The sequence below is a fragment of the Rhinichthys klamathensis genome, unplaced genomic scaffold (genome assembly GCF_029890125.1).
Source record: "Rhinichthys klamathensis goyatoka isolate OS25496 unplaced genomic scaffold, OSU_Roscu_1.1 h1tg000552l_1, whole genome shotgun sequence".
In the NCBI taxonomy this organism is placed as follows: Eukaryota; Metazoa; Chordata; class Actinopteri; order Cypriniformes; family Leuciscidae; genus Rhinichthys; species Rhinichthys klamathensis.
In genome coordinates this window covers 46,501-52,500 of record NW_026607022.1, presented here as the reverse complement: position 1 = coordinate 52,500, position 6,000 = coordinate 46,501, and the positions used below count along the sequence as shown (strand labels likewise).

The 6,000-nt window shown below is 42.9% G+C and overlaps 1 protein-coding gene across 29 annotated transcripts in view; it reads right to left on the bottom strand.

Moving 5' to 3' along the window:
• ptprsa (protein tyrosine phosphatase receptor type Sa) overlaps positions 1-6,000 on the bottom strand; it is a 166,258-nt gene that overhangs the window by 154,151 nt on the left and 6,107 nt on the right. For 16 of the 29 annotated variants that reach the window (XM_056239071.1, XM_056239072.1, XM_056239073.1 and 13 more), the window contains exon 1: positions 5,572-5,978. The exons of 1 other annotated variant lie outside the window; for it this stretch is intronic. The gene's annotated coding sequence lies outside the window, so the exon portion shown is untranslated. Of the gene's footprint in view, positions 1-5,571; positions 5,980-6,000 lie in introns of those variants that run through there. 12 more of the 29 variants (XM_056239080.1, XM_056239091.1, XM_056239082.1 and 9 more) reach the window with 4 other exon arrangements.

Sequence of the window (6,000 nt, the reverse complement as noted above, 5' to 3'; positions counted from 1 at the left end):
GGTAATCTCTGTGGCGGGATTTCATTCCCTGCAAATCCCCACTTACGTGACAAAACACCGAGTATGGCTTCATGCCTCATTTATGAGCAAAATGGGAGAATACGAAAACTTCAAAACGCAATGGAGGCCTCTAGGAAAACAAACAAATAAGATGACCGCCTCCGTCCTGGCACAAAGTAATCTGGACTCGCAATATTGGCAGGTTCTTGTTTTTCCCCCCGCCAGAGGCAGTATTACTTTTAAAATGGATTACTTGTGCATACAGTACAATAAGCACAAGTTGATCTCAATCTATCTAACTTTCCAAATATTTTCTTTAATGGCAGGGGCTAAAAAGCAGAAAAGTTGCACAAAAAAACATGTTGTCGGCCAGAGGTGATGCATCATATCCGAATACACACCAATTCAATAAACATCTTCAGGTGGCTTCTCAATGCTGCAATTACATCAGAGATAATGATGTTATCAGCCCGAGGACAGTCGGCGTCCTGGAGGCCTTGTATTTACACGTCAAAATGTCATATCGCATGAGGGCAGGGTTGGGGGATGTTCTGCACATAGCAAATCATCTTTCCCTCTCGCTTGAAGAGACCGAGAGAGTGAACTCCTTCGCACTCGCTCTAGCTCTTTTACGCCCCGCTGACGCAGAATCCATAGCATCCCTGACTCAGTCGTGTAAAGCGCGTCCTCGTTCACTCGAAGAACACAGCACAGCTATAATTACAGAGTGCCATAATCGAAATGCCATGCAGGAGTGAACAATGTTTTTCTACCTTTAACTCTTTGTGCTTACACACAAAACCTGAAATCATATTTAGTAGGACAGTAATAGGAATTTAGAGGGAAAATGTGCTTAACTGTCAATACAACAATGTCACAAAACCTAAACAAAGAAGCTTTTGCTTATGCAAAATACATATTTTTTCCATTAATTTGTTTGGGTGAAATGCTTTCTTGTGAAATTCTTTTTTTGTGAGACGCATCCATTAGAAGTGTTTGAATTTAAATGGATGCAAATGGAAAAACCGTACTTGAGTGAGATCACTCACGCTAATTCAGCACTGACTTGAACAGAAAGAGATGTGATTTTTATTGAATAACAGATCTGCGTTTCAGGAACGTAATGAGTTTCCAACCGAGCTTAATCACATGTTGACATTTGTGCTAGTTAGAGGCTATAGCGCTCCCTGTTTCTCTGCTGTCAAACCATTTTGTCATTCCTAATTAAGGGAGCATGGCTTGCATTGACAGGCAGGTATTTACTTGTGTTTAACCCCATCTACACTTGACTGACTGTTTCATAACTACAAGGCCCCTCTGTCCACACACATACAAATGTGGCTCCGGCTCCCTGAGGCCCATGTTTTCATGCTTGCATTACAAACAATTACACACATCCATCAGCCCTCAAACATTCCCACCCCCACCAGCGCATCTTGTCCTTCCCTCCTCGTCCTCCTCCTCCTCCATCCCCGTTCTCCACCGCCAGCTGGGAATCTACCCCCGATCCTAACAGATGTCCCCTGATTTGGGTGAAATGACAACAAAAGGCCGGGCTCTGAAAGCCATGGCTTTCCCATCTTGCCCCGAGCTTTCTGCTCTCATACAAAGGCCAGCGGATTAGCAGCTTTTAGCACATGAAAAAGCCCCTCATCCTGAAAACTGTCCCCTTAACTGGGCTCTGAGGTTTCTATAGGGTCACTATAAACCCCTTCAACTCTGCTTGGTCCCAAACAAATCCTGCCGAACCAACACCCTGTCTTTGCCCCAGCATATTGAATCACCCCAGGCCTCAACAAGCAAGGCCCCTGATAACATTTTTAAACTAGCACACATTCCTAAACTAGAAGCATTTAATTTGGCAAATGGGATATTCAAGAGGACTCTACTTTGGATTCACAGTCTTTATTGTTTTGTTTCCCCTTAATGACTTTGTTGTTCATTTGAAGTCGCCCTACAGAAAGGTCACACGCACTCCAAGTCTATCAAATAAGGATCCAACCCTTCAATCTGGTTCACTGGGGTCTGTAAACTATCGAGCCAAAGTGGAGAATAAGCAGACCAATCACAGATGGCATCTTGACCTCCAGCCATGGAGAACAGGGTGGGGACCGTCTCCACAACCCTCGTAGGGGTCATGACTCAGATTGAAGCCAAGGTGGGGCGTGTTTATGACAGATCTGCATTGTCTAAACTCCCCGGGGATGGGCGGGATGCCCATCAACCTGGAGTGCCAGCTGGTCATCATACTTAAAGAGCAGAAAGCAGAAATATCGTCATGATGGGGACTGGGGGTAAACAACAAGTGCCCTCAATGAATCAGCTAAACATATCGAGGCCGGTGGGAGGGGTAGAGGTTGGGTGGCGGGTATGTAATGCCCTCCTACCGTAATGAACGCATTATCACAGCGGCATCAGACCGAGCGGAGCATATCATTGGTTTGAAATCCAGTCTTGCGGTGAGGGGTTTAAGCTTAGGCCTTGCTAGGGTGTGTGGGGAGAAGGTAGTAGCTCTCGGCTTTATCAGCACCACTGCAGTACTGAGTATCCAGAGACCGGACGATCAGTCCTGCAGCGTCACCTAGGCAACTGGCCAACCGTGAGATGAAATTAAACTTTGGGGCGAGATGGATCAATCCGTCAGCAGGGGTGGGTTGCTTGGCGTCTTATCTTGGATTTGCCGCTAACCTGTTGGACTGAATGGGCAACATAGGCCAGAGAGTTAATATAATTTACCAGTAGAGGCTATTCCTCATCTTCAACAAGGCCTGTCATGGACAATGTTGCGATTTTCTCTGGGAACACGTCTGAACAAGTGTTGGATAATTCCATCAGACTGACCGCTTGTCCCTCAGGTCGTGGAGGAAAGCTGCAAAACCGTGGCAAAACGAGGAGGCTAAGGCTCCTTCTGCCCAGCCGTGCGTGTGGATGCAAGCTACGGACGCATTAAGACCAGAAGAGCTCATTTCAAAGGCACGGCCCTTGTTCTTTTATAACCACCAGACAAATTGCACCCACCGTGAGCTGAAGAGCACCGATTTAGCACTCGGGACAAATTAAGAGGAATAAACACAATTAGCTGGCAGAGCTTAGGCGAACATCTCTCCTCCCCTCCCTTTTCTGCTGATAATGTGAGGAGCTGCAGCGCAGCTGCCATTACCGCCACCACTGCATCTGCCATTCAAAACCCAAGCTGATAATTGCACTGCTCTCGCTGTTACACAAACTCGCCTAATTTTATCTTCGACTACGATCACATTGGCACACAAGGGCTACAATAACCACAGTGAGAGGGAGCTTTTTGTATAATTGTTGTTTTGATATTTCTACCACTCCATTAGCATTTCCTGCACTATGGCGCCAATGAATACAACACTATTCTATCAAACGACACTTTATTTACTTTAGGAAGTGATATAGGACACCTTACAAGGTCTCTAATGCTAAAAAATGAAAGAGGGATGCTGCTCATTTAAAGCACGAGACACATTTTATATTTAGCATCATTAGCTACTCTAGCTCATATAAACAAGAGGCTAAATCTGTAATGCACGCAAATGCAAGAGCGCTGCCCTTCTCTTTTCTCTAAAGTCTGGAGAATATTTATTTTGGCATAGCGTGTCCAGAATCTCTCTGAGGCATTGTCCTTTGATCCCTATTTAAAATGGGGGAAAAGGTTACCGCGATAAGTGTGGAAAACACACACCCACAAAAAAAAGACGCCACACCATAAGGAATAACTTTGCAGAAATGAATTTCAAAACCTTGGGGAAGACACCTTACAAAAGACATTTCCCCAGAACTCATATCCGCAGCTCAATTCAATTAACTTTTCGTCCAAAGCTGACACAGAGCGCACACGGGAAATCAAAGTTAGTTCGCCAAACGAAGTTTTTACATCCTCTGACAAATTTCTTCATTCTGACACCACACGTCTTTATTGATTTCTTGTGCGTTATTGTTTAGCCACAAAAGAAAAATGAGCCAAAATACAGGTCTATAGACCGCAGTCACGGCTAACGGCTTCTGTTTGGCTGCATTCCAACACATTTGTCTTAACATCTCTCAAGATCTGACAGTGATCAGCGGTGATAAATTGTCCAATTATAGTGACATTTAGAATCTACAACATCCTTGCGAGTTTGCAAGTTGCAGCAAAGAACAAAGCCAGATTTTGACTGTGAAAACAAACACGTTTTTGCCATTAATGCTCAAAAATAAGCTGGTGCGCATTTCATGAAAGGATCGATGATGGCCGTCCTTTTCGTGGAGTTCCTAGAGTAGATCTTTGCCATCAAAGTTACAGGATGAGACATCAACAAAGTCTGCATGGAAATTTCTTTTAGATCAAAGCAAACTGTTAAGCCAAAGTTTTCTCAAAAGCAAAACCACTTCAGTCCAGAGTCATTCTGATACGGGACCCCTGAAGTCACATTGCAGTGATTAATGAGGCCCGTATTATCTGTGACTAAATGAATCAAGACAATACCTGCACTATGCTTTCAATCAGTCTCACTAAAACCTTTACTGTATGAACGCATGTACTGCTTCAAATGAAAGTAAACATTAAACTGCTAGTCTGTAGGCCATGGCACAACTGGGCTAAAAAGCACAACTGCCATGAAAATACAGCCAAAAATCCTCAGTTTAATAGTTTTGCGAGAACAACTCTTGATGAATAGAGTGAACATTATCTGCAATAATTACTTCCTATTCAAAACCAAAATGCACAATCTCCAAAAAATGTGTAATTATTTTCTACCCCAAATTTCCACATTAGCAGCTAATGTCAATGCGGTCATTACTTTAAACCTCCAGAAAGTTAATATTCAATATTCCTCATTACCTGAGACTGACTTTACTGTGTCTTGATGTTCAAAATCTTATTAGCAGTCATTTTTACAAAATTAAGAAAAATGAAATGCATTCCTCTAACCTAATCAAAAGATATGTTTGTTTGTTTGTTTTTCGCATTCCACAATTTTTTTAAAGCATTAACTTTCTACTTCATCACAAAGCAAATATGCATTTTTATTCCCCAGAATAGTATGGGGTCAAATTGCCATTTCAACACAATTTTAAAAAATGACAATTAAACAAATCTAAACTGCCAAAAGTGAACAGGAACAGCCACGATGTGCATTTCATTGCATGCATTTTTCATTATAGTTTTATATTTGTGGTCTCAGAGACTCCAAACAGAAGTAGCTAATGCAACATTTCAAAAGTACTCTATGAAAAATATGTTTATAATCCCTCCTCGAAGAGGAAAAGTCATGAAGTTCTGAAGCTATTGAACGGGTAGCCTACTGGGGGTCTCAAAGACCCCACACAGAACATGAAGGAAATAAAACAGCCAAATAATCCATCTGAAAACTCATCGACTCATTTACTAAAAATGATGTTGCCAAAACCTGCACATAATGCATAAAAACAAGACATCCGATATACACAAAGTGATAGGAAACGAAATCGAGCAATTAAATCGTAGAAACGGTCTAAAAATTGGCGAAAAGTATACATGAACGATTTTAAGGATTAAAATGACCATAGAAAATTATGTTTACTTACAATAGTTCCAAGCACGTCCACGTATGTTTAGTTCGGATCGATGCAGATGCGGTACGACCATATATTTCCTCTTAAAAGCGTCCTATGTTGCATCCATGTAAAACAGAGATGGGGTCCGAATAACTCCTTGGATACGCGAAGTTTTCAACGGGAGAAAACAATTATCCGTGCCATGTCGACGGCGTCCGTGCGTAAACTCTCCAAGAGCGTGCGTAAACTCTACACGCGCTTTAAAAAAAGAGCTTTAAATGTTGGTCGATTGTCGGTCCACCGCGTCCCAGAGCTGGATCAGATTCTTTTCTTCTTTTTCAGGTCCGGGACTTCGACTGGGGGTAGGGGCAGTTTGATAGGGGTTTCTTTAGCCCCCCTTTTCTCCCGCTCGCTCACCCTCCCCAAAACAGCGGAGCAGGAGGGGGAGGCCTCTGCGCG